General features: G+C 38.9%; 1 long non-coding RNA gene across 2 annotated transcripts; it reads left to right on the top strand.

The window, feature by feature from the left end:
- Positions 1-5,594: 5,594 nt before the first annotated feature.
- On the top strand, positions 5,595-16,129 carry LOC140140307 (uncharacterized). Of its 2 annotated transcripts, none has more exons than XR_011857247.1 (5): positions 5,595-5,691; positions 8,243-8,414; positions 8,908-8,999; positions 9,802-9,922; positions 15,928-16,129. It is a non-coding gene; the product is annotated as an uncharacterized lncRNA (long non-coding RNA). The 2 variants fall into 2 exon arrangements; XR_011857246.1 differs by having other exon boundaries at positions 8,908-9,034.
- Positions 16,130-16,897: the final 768 nt, after the last annotated feature.

The raw sequence follows: 16,897 nt of genomic DNA, 5'->3' as shown, positions 1-16,897 counted from the left end.
TAGGCCTATAAGTATATAGGCCTATAAGTAGCAATGTAATTAATTGCGCATTGTAACACGTAAGAAGGTATCTGCTGCACATGACAAACAAGTTACCTACAGTGTGGGCCAATTTCAGAGGGTGGTTGCTCGAATTTTAGAAGAGCTATTCATGATATTGTTACATATTCTAAATGTGTATCTTTCTAAAAGTATTTGATGAAGAAATGAAAGCAAAAGAAGCTAAATTAACAAAATGATGCTAGTTTTACTTGCGAGGGTCAAAAATCATTTTGTCCACACGTATTTCAATGGGATGTGTCCGATTGCTAAGAGTAAGGCATGATGCGTTAGGCATACATGTTATTGGTAAACACGTTTGGCTTGTCTTTGAAAAGCGATAATTGTTTTACATGCATGAACGAAATACAATCGATTTTAATCTCCATATACTTGTCATGTACTCGAACTTCAATCCTGTCATTGACCAACAATTAGCATAACAATTACACAATTACAAAGGTTTCACCTGGCGCAATTTTTGAATAGGCCATCGTGCATTTTGTGACTGCGTGGCTTATTTCTAGATAAAAAAGTTTTGCAAGGTGTCAAGATAAGGCAATTCACAACACAAGAGAGGACTTTTATGGCAGAGGTATACATAAGAACAGAAAGCTTTTTAGAAGTGCAGCGTCAATTTCGGATTCGTTTCCCGAACGTAAGAGTCCCGCCAAAACCTACCATAACTTTACATACGAACAACGTCCACAACTTCGGAAGTGTGATGAGTAGATAAAGCACGGAGCGGACGTCCAAGAACTGGCAGATCAGCTGCCAATATTACAGTACTGGTATACCAAATCATCTGAAGATCACACATCACCCCAACGTAGACCAACATTTAGAAAACTCAGACTTTTAAATGTGAACTGTCGAGGCATAAAGAGCAAGAGAAAACAGCATGATCTTCAAGCTGTTATAGAGCAGGAAGATCCCGATATCATATGCGGAACAGAATCCCACATAGATAGTAATTATTTTACTAGTGAAATTTTTCCTGATACTCATGAAATTTTTAGGAAGGATAGGAACAGATTTGGTGGCGGAGTATTTATTGGCGTAAAGAAAGATCTGTTAGCCATGCAAGAGGAGAACATGGACACTGATTGTGAGGCAATATGGGTCAAGATCCTTTTTGCTGGGAAGCAACCCCTGTATGTTGGATGCTTCTATAGACCAACTGATAGGGACCCTATACCCCTTACAAAACTGGATGAAGCTGTGAAAAAACTTACTGGTAAGTCAGCCCTGCCAAATATTATTCTGACGGGCGACTTTAATACGCCGGACATTGACTGGGAGAATGGAACCATCGTTACTGGAAAACAAACCACAATATGGTCGCCATTTGAATCAAACAATGATTGATTTGGCCAATGATAACATGCTTAGCCAGGTGCAGCGAATCCCCACTCGTGGTGAAAATATATTAGATCTAGTTTTCACCACTATACCAGATCAGATCAGAAAAGTGGAGACAGCACCCGGAATGTCAGATCACGATGCGGTTGCAGTACAGCTTGATACCACAGTGAAATACGCCCGCAAGAAGCCACGCAAAGTTTATCTGTATAAAAAGGGAAATATGGATGGTATTAGAGATGAAATGGAACAATACAAAGACTCTTTTTTGCAATCAAACCCCACAGATAATGATGTGGAAACAAATTGGACATCCTTTAAAACAGAACTCTTTCATCTCATGGACAAGCACATTCCACAAAAGCAGATCTCATCTTGGCAGGATGTACCATGGATGAATATGACAATCAAGAGACAAATTAGAAAGAAGAAAAGAATTTGGAAGAAAGCAAAACGTAATGGTTCGGAAAAGAACTGGAAGGACTTCAGGGAAATACGCAAAGTTATTAAGAGTAGCATGAAGAGGGCATATGAAGAGTATATTCGAAGTATACTTGATAATGATAACACCATGATTGAGTCCAAGAAGAAGTTTTGGAAGTTCATTAACAGCCAAAAGAAGGATAGTGGAGGAATACCAACTCTGAAAACTGAAGGAGGACTAGCTACTACCAGTGCCTCCAAAGCTGATGTCCTGAATAGGCAGTATCAGTCTGTGTTTACAGAGGAGGATACAGCATCATTCCCTGATAAGGGGCCCAGCCCGTACCCTGCCATGCCGAACATTATCTTCACCACAGAAGGCATAGAGAAATTGCTTGGCAATTTGAATCCACAGAAAGCTTGTGGCCCTGACCTCATCCCGATTCGTGTGATTAGAGAGACGGCAAAACAAATTGCACCAATTTTGCAAGTAATATTCACGCAATCATATGACACTAGCACCTTACCCAACGACTGGTTATCTGCCAACATTGTAGCCATCTTCAAAAAAGGAAATAAAAGCCTTCCAGCAAACTACCGCCCAGTGTCACTCACATGCGTAACCACCAAGATCATGGAACATATTATTTTTCATTCCATCATGGAACACCTTGACAAGAACCACATTCTGGCCTGGTATCAACATGGATTTCGCCAAAAGCATTCCACAGAAAGCCAGCTGATAAGCACTTTGGAAGAGATTGCCAGATCGCTCGACAACCACCACCAAACAGATGTCTTGATATTGGATTTCTCAAAGGCGTTTGATACGGTGGCCCACCAACGTCTCCTAAAGAAGCTTGTCTTCTACGGTATCAACAACAAAACCAACGGATGGATCCAAAACTGGCTTACAAACAGGACGCAGAGAGTGGTTGTAGATGGAGAAGCCTCACCAACAGTTCATGTAGACTCTGGAGTGCCTCAGGGCACAGTACTGGGGCCTTTAATGTTTTTACTCTTCATAAATGACATTGGTAACAACATAAGTTCTACCATCAAGTTGTTTGCTGACGACTGCCTGTTGTTTCGCACCATTACATCTCCCAGTGACACCTCCAAACTTCAAAAAGATCTTGACAACCTGAAGGAATGGTCTGACCTATGGCAAATGAGCTTTAATGCTAAAAAATGCTACACCATGAGAATACATCGCAAGAAAACGCCAATCACCCACACCTACATCATGGGAGGAGAGGAGCTGTGTACTGCATCTAGTCAAGCATACCTCGGCGTTGAACTCCATGAGCAGCTCAGCTGGAAAACACATATTGAGTCAGTAGCATCCAAGGCAGGCAGAACCCTCGGCTTTCTAAGGAGGAACCTGGGAAAGTGCTCAACAGAAATAAAAAAGCAAGCCTACACCTCACTTGTGCGCTCACAACTGGAATACGCCTCGGTCGTGTGGGATCCCCATAAACAAAACCAAATAGACCAGCTTGAGAAGATCCAAAGAAGGGCTATCCGATTCATATCCGGCAACTATCAAAGGGAGGCTAGCGTTACTGCAATGCAACAAGAACTTGGCATACCTACATTTGAAGAAAGAAGGAGGAACGCTCGCCTCACCATGTTCTACAAAGTCACAAATCAACTCATAGCCATACCCATGCCAAACTACTTAACACCAAGAACCAGAACTACTCGTAGCAGTCAGCATCATCGCTTTACACGACTCGGCTCATCATCAGACACATACAAGCACAGTTTTTTCCCGAGGACACTACGGGACTGGGATGCGCTTCCGCAAATCACCATTGAACTGCCCACTGTGGAGCAGTTCAAGGAAGCCATCAAAGCCAACTAAATCCATGGCAGATGTTTTACTTGCACCAAATGAACTTGCACCTGTAAATAGAAGAGGCTGAGCACAGAGCACATTCGTCCACTGCTAGAAGCACCGCACAGCAGTCCCTCATCCAGTTGCTGAACAGGCTTTTGATGAGAATATGCATAGAAGTAGAAGTAGAAGTACAGCGGTTCAAAGGGAACTTGCAGCTAACCCCAGAGTCAGTTCTCGACGCAACAATTTGCCGAACATATCACGTACAATATTCAGGCGAATAGTAAAACATGACATCAATTGGCATCCTTACAAGATAACAAAGGACTTCAGCTAGATTCAGGTAGAAGATTGGCATTTTGCAACTGGCTTGTAAATATGCCCCACAGCCCCAGCGCTTCCTTAGAGACGTTGTGGTCGTGGATGAAGCGAACTTTGGGATGAATGGCACAGTGTCCACACAAAATGTGAGAGAATATGCCCCAGAGGTAACCATGGTAACCTTCCAAGAAACTTTGTGTTTGACATTCCCAATGACCGTCGCAAGTTGACAGCCAGTAGGCCTTCGCGTGGACAAAGTTAATTTTGACCCTTTGATTTAAAACTAGCGTCACGATTTTATTTTAATACATTTTTGAATAGTTTTTTTACCAAATACTCTTAAGAATGTGTTTTTACGAATATGTGAAAACAATTTGAAGCAGACTTTTCAATTTTGAGATATGAACCTTTTAAATTGGGTAAAGTTGTTTTTGGCCCACACTGTACAGTACACGGTTGTTTGAAGTCATTTCTTAAATCTTGTTTGCATCTTTACAAGGGGTAGACGCTTGTATAATGGTATTAGAGCATCAACAAAAAGACTAAAATGACAAAGGTATCTGTGTATATACAGTTTATTAGTGTGATAGCTGTTAGTATTATTCAGGTTTAGAATTGAACATTATATGTTTTGTTAGAAAAATTAATAAATGATCACATCAAACAACCGTGAGTAGATAGCAACAAAACTTTCAAGTTATCTACTGAAGACAGCAGCAACTCAAGTTGCGGGTTACCAAGCATAGATTAGCAGGGTTAAGCCTGTTGTATATAATTATATATACTTCATTCTCGCATAATCGTGTAATGCTGGTTTCATACCCGGGGGGAGGCACTTCAATTTGAAATGGATATAGGTGTAGGGCTGGCACTTTCGCACTAAGGGGCATTCGGTGAGAGCAAAATGTAAAAAATATGGGGTCAATGGGTGAGAGCATGATTTTTGGCATTCGGTGAGAGCAAAATGTAAAAAATATGGGGTCATTGGGTGAGAACATGACCTTTTTTAAATGGAATCTTTGGGTGAGAACCGAAACAGCGCCACAGAAACCTCGAAAATCGAATTTCTAGTTCTAAATGGCTTCAAATTTCTTTGTTTTTTCAAAATAAGTAACAAAATCAATGATAAATGAAAGTTGCTGTTCAAATTGAACTTGTAAGGGTCTTTGGGTGACAGATCAAATGGAAAAATAGGGGGTCTTCGGGTGACAGAGCATTTGTTCGTAAAAAAATATGGGGTCTTTGGGTGACAGCGATGCTGAAAAGGGGGGTCTTAACAGCCCTACATACGCGTCACCTCCTAAGTTGGAGTGCTCCCAACCCCCGGGTTTCATATTTGTCGATCTGACGATTTTGCTTCAACGCAGTTGCACCAGAAACGCTAGCGGTGACCAGCGGCAATGCGCTGTGTCCAAAGTGGCAGATGCAGCAAGCAGAATCTTGGTCAGAAATCAAGTTACCCACTGTACATGCACACAACGACGTACATGTATATGTACGTACACTTTCCAAAAATGGTCAACGGGCCACGCACTTCAGCGGGGTAGCGGGGTGTTCAACTTTGTTTACAAATGGACATGAATCTGAATCTGGACGGCGACACACGGCATACATTGTACTTCGGTGATGCAACTTTCCTCGTTGTTTGTGCGAATTTAAGATCCAAATCGCCAGACTGCTACGGATTTGTGTTGTCAGTTTTGGTAAGATTATTATAGAAGATCGTAGTACTCTTTTCTAAGTTTGTTTTAATGGGTTATTTCACGAACTGAACTAGGACAGTAACTATTTAAACACGCTAAAGCTTTAAGCTTACTCAAGTCACTGCTAGTGCTAGCTTGCTCGAGAAACACTAGCCACGAATGCCTCGAGCATTCGTGGCTAGTGTTTCTCGAGCAAGTGCTAGCCAGTAATGTATTAGTGTAGCCAGGATTTATTGGGGGCTGATTTTAGAAGGTAGACCTGTTTTGGACCTTTTCCTAAAATTTTGACCAAGAAAGCATAAAGAACCTAATTTTTTAAGCTCGCCACACTCACAAATGCGCAAAATTTTGTCCTTTTCTGACTGAAAAAACATTAAAAAACTGGGTTTTTTTTTTAGTGATCATAGGGGGCGACTACCTCCCGCCTACGCTCCTGATTACAGCTTTCAGTTTGAAATATTTCCAACCTCAAGACACCCCCCATTCATATCATTTTATCGTGCCTATTTATAAAACACCGGCATATCATATGCAATGCAACTGACTTAACATACACCGTGTTGCGACCAGAGGCGTAGATCCGACCTGGGGTGTGGGGTATAAATCCCCCAAATATTTTGATAGGGTAGATGGCGACAGAAAGCTTGGCCGGGCAAGCTACTCCCCCGTGGCAAGGTAGGCCATGTGTGTAGATTTGGTATAAAGCTATCCTTACCTTTTTACAAATTTGCATTCTGTCAAATATTTTTCGATTATTTCAAAAAGTATTTAGGGGGAACTTGTGGACTCTATGTAGTAGTAGTAATATTCAACTATACAACTAAGGTTGCTCAGACTGATATTCTCCACATTAGGACTTTGATATGCTTATAATATCAAGTCTGAGAAGACAACATCACATGTAAAGTCCATTCGCTCTAGGTTTTATGGTTTACCTCATTGTGATTTCACCGGGGATTTCACTAACAACAAGGATGTAGGGGTAACCTTGTCAATCAATGCTTATTCTATTGTCAACCAAAGTTAAGCCCATGACATCAACGATATAATACATTTATCCATTCACTACTGTTTCTCACTATCTAGGAGTGTATGAAAAGTATACAGGCAGAAAAATTAGCTGTATAATTACACAAATGGCATGCAATTCTTCATTTAGGTTCAACATACTTTTGTTGGATAATAATGAGAAAAACGAACATTTATCCAGACACATTTTAAAATTAGTATACATAGAAACTGTGGTGGTTATTCTTGTAATGTCATGTCCGCCATCTTGTAGGTACATACATGTGTTTTTGGGTGCCTTCAGCATTTGATACTTCACGCACACAAACCAACACGCCAATGCACGATAACAGTTGTGTGATGCTCTGCAAGTATTGTCCAACTGATGCACACACAAATCAATTTGTACCTACAAGATGGTTGAAGGAAGAATAGCTCTCATCAGACTTGTAATCGGGTCACCATGCTCGAGTCTCAAGTCAAGTTGAGTCATGAAGGGCTTGAGTCAAGTCATTGAAGTTTCGAGTCAAGTAATATGGGATTTTGACTCAGGTCCTAAAGTTCATGTTTGAGTCCAAAAATGTTGAGTTGACAGCAAGTTGCATACCATATTATTTTCAATGAACAGCAAGTTGTATGCCTTGCATGTTATCTACAGTAGACAGCAAGTTGTATACCTTTGCTATCTTCATTAGACAGCCAGTTGTATATCTTGCCATCTACAGAAGACAGCATGATGCATGCCTTGCTATTATCAGCAGATGCCAAGATGTATGCATGCCCTTGCTACATACAGTAGACAGCAATTCAGTGAACAGCAAGTTGTGTGCCATGCTATCTCCAGCAGACCTCAACTTGTATCTTACTATCTTCAGTAGAGAGCAAGTTGTATGCCTTGCTATCTACCTGTACAGTAGAAAGCAAGTTATATGCCTTGCTATCTAAGTTGTATGCCTAGCCTTGCTATCTACAGTAAGCAGCAATTTGTTTGTCGTGCTACATGTATCTTCAGTTAATTGGCAACTCTTTATATGGTTGCTTTCTTCAGTAGACAGCAAGGTGGTATGCCTTGCTATCTTCAGTAAATAGCAAGGTGTATGCTTACAGTAGTAGAGAAGAAGTTGTATACCTTACTATGTTCAGCAAATTGTATGCATTGCTATCTACAGTAGACAGCAAGTTATATATACCTTGTTATTATCAGTAGATGTCAAGTTTTATGCATATCCTTGCTATCTACAGTAGACAGCAAGTTGTATACCTTACTATTTTCAGCAAACAACAAGTATGCCTTGCTATCTGCAGTAGATGTGGTGTTTACCAAAGACAGCAAGGCATGAATTCGACTTACTGTCTTTGGTATATACAAGGTGTTTGCTGACTTTACTATCTTCATTGTGCAAGGTTTGCTATAATACCTTACTTTTTTGGTAAAACAGGGTTCTGGTGCTAATCACGGGGTAGCCAAGCAGGACGAGCAGCGCTAACAGGTCAGGGTCAGTTATGTCTGATATAATTATATACCCTAATTCTTAATTTACAGAGACAGAATTGCCACCACACTGACCACAGTGCTATGTGGAAGGGGATGTTTGTGCCTATATACAAAATGTAGTCTGAACAATTATTGATGTGGCCCTCATGATGAAGGAGAGAGTTAAGGACCATTTTCAAAATGTAATGGTGCAAATGTAATCCTTATGGAGAGGAAACAGGTATGTGATGGTTCTGTGTCATACCCATTTTTTTTGTTCAGCCTAAAACCCGCTACCCCCTATAAAAATGACGATGAGTATTGTATAAATAGGAGAGATGACATGTCTGGTTGCAAACAGAAAAAGTAGGCATATCACCTCAAAAATAAATGCAGCAGAAACACATTTTTTTTAATGTTTCCATATTAATGATCTTTATGAAAGTATCAAAAATCAAACAACAGAATTGAAACTGGACAATGCATTATACGTGGTGTCAATTTTATAACTTTTAGGTTGAGTGATGACCATTTTTGGCTCTGGCCCAGATGCATGCATGTGCATGGTAAAATCTTGTGGTTTCCTGCTCTTCAGGAAATCCAATCAAACATGGGAGTAGCTGCACTATATAATATGGGGCGCACTCTACCTATATCAAGGACATTGTGTTTTGGACAGCCAGCCCAATTTTTTTAACCCATCAACAATGAGTTTTCCTTTTTCTTTTCTATAGATCTTGCAGCTGTGATTGCCTGCTTGGATTGAAAGTTGATAAAGACAGAGGAGAGGGCAAATAATGCTGTTGGGGTGCTCAACAACAGGCAGGTGAGCTAGATTAAAGCTGCTGCTAGAGCATGCAGGTAATTATTGAATTTGATGAGATCTGTAATGTATGGTACAGCATGTTATAAAATTAAAACAAATACATAGATGTGACATGATCTGATCTACTCAAAAACAAAATTAGAAATTTTGAAAATGTAGTTATCACCATCACTAACTTATTCAGTATCTAAGCTTATTGATGTTGAAATCCCTAGTCCCTGCTTTACTTGGTTGGAAAGGTTTTGTTTGTCCAATTTCCTAAACTTTATGTTATTTTTTGTCCTTATTTTGTGCATATTGTGGAGTTTTTGAAAGAGGGCATTAAAATCAAGAAATACGACCTACTTCCAGTTCAAATCCAAGATGATTGTGTCCAGAATCAAGAATCAAGAAACAACAAGAGTTGACAAGCAGCAGGTCATCTGTAAATCTGTTATCGAGCGGTGCATTTTATGCAAGAATGTGATTCTACTTTGATTTGGTAATGGACTGCATGAAAGTTGGTAGTTTTGTCCATGCAATTTATTGATATCAAATATGCTGCAAATGCCAGTTTTTAGCTAAGCTTATGCCAGTTTTTGCATTTCAGTCACTTTTTCAGTGAAAAAATATGCATGGGGCATTTATTGGAGCTGGAGCATTTATTAGGTACAATATGGAAATAGGATGGAGGTTTGTGTTTGGCATAAGGAAACATCAGGAAGCATCAATTTTTTTCATGCAAAATATCTGAAGAGAAATAGGCAAGTACAATGTTGTTGATGAATAAAAATAAGATTGAATTCAATTCGTTTTATTACAGTAAGCCCTTTGAGAGCATTGATTATGAATCTGGATCGGTACATCCCAGCACTGATGAGAATAGTGGTTCTGCAACATCTGCTGATAATCCCAATGGAAGTTCAAATTGGAAATAGAGAGAGGTAAATTGAAAGATGTTTGTTGACCTTCTTTAACTTGAAATAGTGGTCATGTTTGTAAAATTGGATCCTGCAGGATATTGTTAACCTGGAGTTTGGGGATAGGGTGCATTTTAGTCTAAATCATGCTTTCTGTTTACTTTGATATCATACACCCTGGTCTATGTCTTGGTCATGGTATTTACTTTTGATAAACACCCTGGTTGTGCTGCTGCTGTTGGCTATGCATGTCTACATCTGTTTACTAATGACATCATGATATGATTCAAGAAATGGTAGAAAGAGTTTTCATGGATGCAACACAGTGTTTAGTTGTAAATTATATGTTTGTTCATCTTATAACTGGCGAAAAATGAATTTATATCATATCAATCACTCTTTATTCATTAAAAACACAAAGAATGGAAACACAAACCCATGCAGGGTAAACAACAAAAAACAGACAAGTACAATTTAAAACACAGTTTATCAAAAAACAACAAAAAATAGATGAACATGAAAGCAGATAGCAATGTATACAACTTGCTGTCTACTGAAGATAGCAATGCGTACTACTTGCTGTCGGCTGTAGATAGCAATGCATACAACTTGCTGTCAACTAAAGATAGCAATGGATACAACTTGCTGTATACTGAAGATAGCAATGCGTACAACATGCTGTCTACTGCCGATAGCAATGCATACAACTTGCTGTCAGCTAAAGATAGCAATGGGTACAACTTGCTGTCTACTGTAGATAGCAATGTATACAACTTGCTGTCTACTGCAGATAGCAATGTGTAAAACTTGCTGTCTACTGTAGCAATGCATACAACTTGCTGTCAACTATAAAGATAGCAATGGGTACAACTTGATGTCAACTATAAAGATAGCAATGGGTACAACTTGCTGTCTACAGCAGATAGCAATGTATACAACTTGCTGTCTACTGAAGATAGCAATGTGTACAACTTGCTATCTACTGAAGATAGCAATGTTTAAAACTTGCTGTCTACTGAAGATAGCAATGTTTACAACTTGCTATCTACTGAAGATAGCAATGCATACAACTTGCTGTCAACTATAAAGATAGCAATGGGTACAACTTGCTTCAGCTATAAAGATAGCAATGGGTACAACTTGCTGTCTACTGTAGATAGTAATGTATACAACTTGCTGTCTACAGCAGATAGCAATGTATACAACTTGCTGTCTACTGAAGATAGCAATGCATACAACCTGCTGTCTACTGAAGATAGCAATGCATACAACTTGCTGTCTACAGCAGATAGCAATGTATACAACTTGCTGTCAACTGAAGATAGCAATGCATACAACCTGCTGTCTACTGAAGATAGCAATGTGTAAAACTTGCTGTCTACTGTAGATAGCAATGCATACAACTTGCTGTCAACTATAAAGAGAGCAATGGGTACAACTTGCTGTCAGCTATAAAGATAGCAATGGGTACAACTTGCTGTCTACTGTAGATAGTAATGCATACAACTTGCTGTCTACTGAAGATAGCAATGCATACAACTTGCTGTCTACTGAAGATAGCAATGCATACAACCTGCTGTCTACTGAAGATAGCAATGCATACAACTTGCTGTCTACAGCAGATAGCAATGTATACAACTTGCTGTCTACTGAAGATAGCAATGCATACAACTTGCTGTCTACTGAAGATAGCAATGGGTACAACTTGCTTCAGCTATAAAGATAGCAATGGGTACAACTTGCTGTCAACTATAAAGATGGCAATGGGTACAACTTGCTGTCTACTGAAGATAGCAATGTATACAACTTGCTGTCTACTGAAGATAGCAATGTATACAACTTGATGTCTACTGAAGATAGCAATGTGTACAACTTGCTATCTACTGAAGATAGCAATGTGTAAAACTTGCTGTCTACTGAAGATAGCAATGCATACAACTTGCTGTCTACTGAAGATAGCAATGGGTACAACTTGCTTCAGCTATAAAGATAGCAATGGGTACAACTTGCTGTCTACTGTAGATAGTAATGCATACAACTTGCTGTCTACTGAAGATAGCAATGCATACAACTTGCTGCCTACTGAAGATAGCAATGCGTACAACATGCTGTCTACTGCAGATAGCAATGTGTAAAACTTGCTGTCTACTGTAGATAGCAATGCATACAACTTGCTGTCAACTATAAAGATAGCAATGGGTACAACTTGCTGTCTACTGATGATAGCAATGTATACAACTTGCTGTCTACTGAAGATAGCAATGTATACAACTTGCGGTCTACTGAAGATAGCAATGTGTACAACTTGCTATCTACTGAAGATAGCAATGCATACAACTTGCTGTCAACTATAAAGATAGCAATGGGTACAACTTGCTTCAGCTATAAAGATAGCAATGGGTACAACTTGCTGTCTACTGTAGATAGTAATGCATACAACTTGTTGTCTACTGAAGATAGCAATGCATACAACTTGCTGCCTACTGAAGATAGCAATGCGTACAACATGCTGTCTACTGCAGATAGCAATGTGTAAAACTTGCTGTCTACTGTAGATAGCAATGCATACAACTTGCTGTCAACTATAAAGATAGCAATGGGTACAACTTGCTGTCTACTGATGATAGCAATGTATACAACTTGCTGTCTACTGAAGATAGCAATGTATACAACTTGCTGTCTACTGAAGATAGCAATGTGTACAACTTGCTATCTACTGAAGATAGCAATGCATACAACTTGCTGTCAACTATAAAGATAGCAATGGGTACAACTTGCTTCAGCTATAAAGATAGCAATGGGTACAACTTGCTGTCTACTGTAGATAGTAATGTATACAACTTGCTGTCTACAGCAGATAGCAATGTATACAACTTGCTGTCTACTGAAGATAGCAATGCATACAACCTGCTGTCTACTGAAGATAGCAATGCATACAACTTGCTGTCTACAGCAGATAGCAATGTATACAACTTGCTGTCTACTGAAGATAGCAATGCATACAACTTGCTGTCTACTGAAGATAGCAATGGGTACAACTTGCTTCAGCTATAAAGATAGCAATGGGTACAACTTGCTGTCTACTGTAGATAGTAATGCATACAACTTGCTGTCTACTGAAGATAGCAATGCATACAACTTGCTGCCTACTGAAGATAGCAATGCGTATAACATGCTGTCTACTGCAGATAGCAATGTGTAAAACTTGCTGTCTACTGTTGATAGCAATGCATACAACTTGCTGTCAACTATAAAGATAGCAATGGGTACAACTTGCTGTCTACTGATGATAGCAATGTATACAACTTGCTGTCTACTGTAGATAGTAATGCATACAACTTGCTGTCTACTGAAGATAGCAATGCATACAACTTGCTGCCTACTGAAGATAGCAATGCGTACAACATGCTGTCTACTGCAGATAGCAATGTGTAAAACTTGCTGTCTACTGTAGATAGCAATGCATACAACTTGCTGTCAACTATAAAGATAGCAATGGGTACAACTTGCTGTCTACTGATGATAGCAATGTATACAACTTGCTGTCTACTGAAGATAGCAATGTGTACAACTTGCTATCTACTGAAGATAGCAATGCATACAACTTGCTGTCAACTATAAAGATAGCAATGGGTACAACTTGCTTCAGCTATAAAGATAGCAATGGGTACAACTTGCTGTCTACTGTAGATAGTAATGTATACAACTTGCTGTCTACAGCAGATAGCAATGTATACAACTTGCTGTCTACTGAAGATAGCAATGCATACAACCTGCTGTCTACTGAAGATAGCAATGCATACAACTTGCTGTCTACAGCAGATAGCAATGTATACAACTTGCTGTCAACTGAAGATAGCAATGCATACAACCTGCTGTCTACTGAAGATAGCAATGCATACAACTTGCTGTCTACAGCAGATAGCAATGTATATACAGCTTGCTGTCTACTGAAGATAGCAATGCATACAACCTGCTGTCTACTGCAGATAGTGTAAATGTGTAAAACTTGCTGTCTACTGTAGATAGTAATGCATACAACTTGCTGTCAACTATAAAGAGCAATGGGTACAACTTGCTGGACAATGGGTACAACTTCCTGTCTACTGTAGATAGCAATGTATACAACTTTCTGTCTACTGAAGATAGCAATGTATACAACTTGCTGTCTACTGAAGATAGCAATGTGTACAACTTGCTATCTACTAAAGATAGCAATGTGTACAACTTGCTATCTACTGAAGATAGCAATGTGTACAACTTGCTATCTACTGAAGATAGCAATGTGTACAACTTGCTGTCTACTGCAGATAGCGACCGGGGTTCAATCCCCGCTGAGTCCTGATTTTTTCTCTCTCAATATTTTCATATGCCAGTTTGCTCGAGCCCCAATCACGCCATTTAAATTATAATTTCTCGGGCTTGCATCGTTTATTTCCGATCCTCGCATATATTAATTTGTGTTTCGCATTGTCTTACGCCCTGCCAGGGTGAAGCATATAGGCCACCTCCTTCTTCATTATTTAATATATAATTGGCCGCTTGAGACACAATGAGAGAGTTATAATGGGGACTTAAGTTGAGATTGCCCGAAAAGTACCGACTGTGAACTCAGGTTGTACAGTGGTAAAGCTCTGGACCGGTAATCCAGCGACCGGGGTTCAATCCCCGCTGAGTCCTGATTTTTTCTCTCTCAATATTTTCATATGCCAGTTTGCTCGAGCCCCAATTACGCCATTTAAATTATAATTTCTCGGGCTTGCATCGTTTATTTCCGATCCTAGCATATATTAATTTGTGTTTCGCATTGTCTTACGCCCTGCCAGGGTGAAGCATATAGGCCACCTCCTTCTTCATTATTTAACATCCAAATGAAGTAGAGGATCTTCAACCAATCAACCAACAGCAATGCACCACTGATTACCAGAAACAGTTTATTAGAAATCCATTGGATCAGAGAAGTGAGTGTTAGCAATTAAGCCTGTGTAACAGGGATTAATTAACAAGGATAATTAACAAGGTGTAGTGTATTCTTTGTTAATTCACGAAACTCACTCACATATAATTCATGAGGTTATGATAGATTTTTTATTTTTTTTGATATGCTTCTATGATGGACAAAATAGAAAATAATTCTTATCTACGAAAGTATAGCACTACATGAATAATGACCAATTTAGTGTAAAAATTCAAGGGGTAAAAATATCTTTTATTTGAATGGTCTTTATAATCTGCCAATGTCAATGATTCAGTCAAAAACCAAACATATGTAGCCCCAATGCATAATGCCAGATTCCTGTATTTGCTCCGGCCACAAACATTTCCTAAATTTTACAAACTTCCAAGGCCCAGTACATGAGGTGCACAAGAGAGAGAAGTATATTTTTTTGCACCTGAAAGATTATATTATGAAATTAAAAGAAAGGGTAGAATTTTTATAGTTTGACTCTCAAAATGGCATATAACATGATTGACAAAATCATACAATAACATATTATACATGTTAGGGGTGTAAAAAATGCTCTTTTTAAAGGGCAATATTTCAACAACTAAATCGCCTTTGACTTTTTTTTTTTTTTTTTTATTGCATAGGGTCACTAACAAGCTAAATATTTAATCAGCAGTAGTAACAAAATTAGATAGTTGCATTTTGTCTTGCCTTTACGGGGTTAGAATTGGTAACCTGTGCTGTTGAACATTGTTGCCATTCTCAAGAGACACTGAAGTCAAAACGAAAAGCAAATATCCAGTTTTGTTCGCTACTGTTGATTCAACATTTAGCCGGATAGTAAACATAAGCAATACCAAAGTCATAACTGATTCATTTGCTGAGAAAAGAATGTGCTGTTGACCAGTTTAGCTACAAATTGCTCAAGGTCGCAAAAGTAACATATTATATGCCAAGTGTGGTGTTGGTGAGAAACGTGTTCATTTTTTCATGGGGTGGACATGTCTAAAATATGTGGTATTTTAATAACAAATCAAGTGTGATTTATGTCCCCTTCTTTTCCTTTTTTATTTACATGCAGGTTCATCAAGACATAATCACATGAGGAAAACTGAAATGTATTTGCTGAAGAATATATACCATCGACAACAGAAAAATTCAACTCGTTGATGACTCATCCTCATAACTCAACAAAAAATAATACCATTTGATTGTACAAAATCATGTGTTTTTGATCTCTGTGTATTTAAAAACATCAATGTTTGTGCAGGGTAGAGTCAAAAGACAAGAGAGGAAATTGTATTTGAGTAATGGAGAGTATGAAATTATTTCAAAAAATAGTTTGAATTTGGATGTCTTGGATGCTCTTGTTCTGTTCGGCCTTGACTACAGAAAATCATTGCATGCAGGCATCACCAATGCACAATTTGACAAACTGCAGCGTATTCAGAATAAAGCTGTGCGCCTGATTTGCGGAGTTAAGAGACATGAGCACATATCTCCTTACCTGGTGAGGCTTCATTGGCTACCTGTCCGTCAACGTGTTGATTTATAGGTACCAATATTTAAATGGCTCTCTACCAACATACCTTTCCTTTGAGATAAGCATTTCTCATCATTACCTTCATTCATCGGTTGATCATACTAGGCTCAATATTCCCAAAACTCATTGTTCAACAGGAGACCGGGCCTTTTCTGTTATTGGACCTCGGCTGTGGAACATGCTCCCTCTCTCCATCAGAGAAGCTGTTTCTCTTATTGTTTTCAAGAAGCTGTTAAAAATACACCTTTTTATGTAAATGTAATATGTAATTATTCATTATGTATTTCTGTTTGTTTCTATTCCAGCCTCAGCTGTAGTTTGTAAAGGCACTTCGACCTTTCATTAGATTATGCGCAGTATAAATTGTATATGTACATTGTATGTATGTATTTAGGTGTGTATGTGGGTGTGTATGTCTTTTTTATAAAGACCTTTTTCTGATGACGTCGCCTAATCGATATTGGGGTCTGAGATGTAAACAAACAACACATGCGTTTCTCACGTGTCC

Source organism: Amphiura filiformis, chromosome 19 (assembly GCF_039555335.1).
Source record: "Amphiura filiformis chromosome 19, Afil_fr2py, whole genome shotgun sequence".
NCBI classification, from domain to species: domain Eukaryota; kingdom Metazoa; phylum Echinodermata; class Ophiuroidea; order Amphilepidida; family Amphiuridae; genus Amphiura; species Amphiura filiformis.
This window is presented reverse-complemented; position numbering and strand designations above follow the sequence as displayed.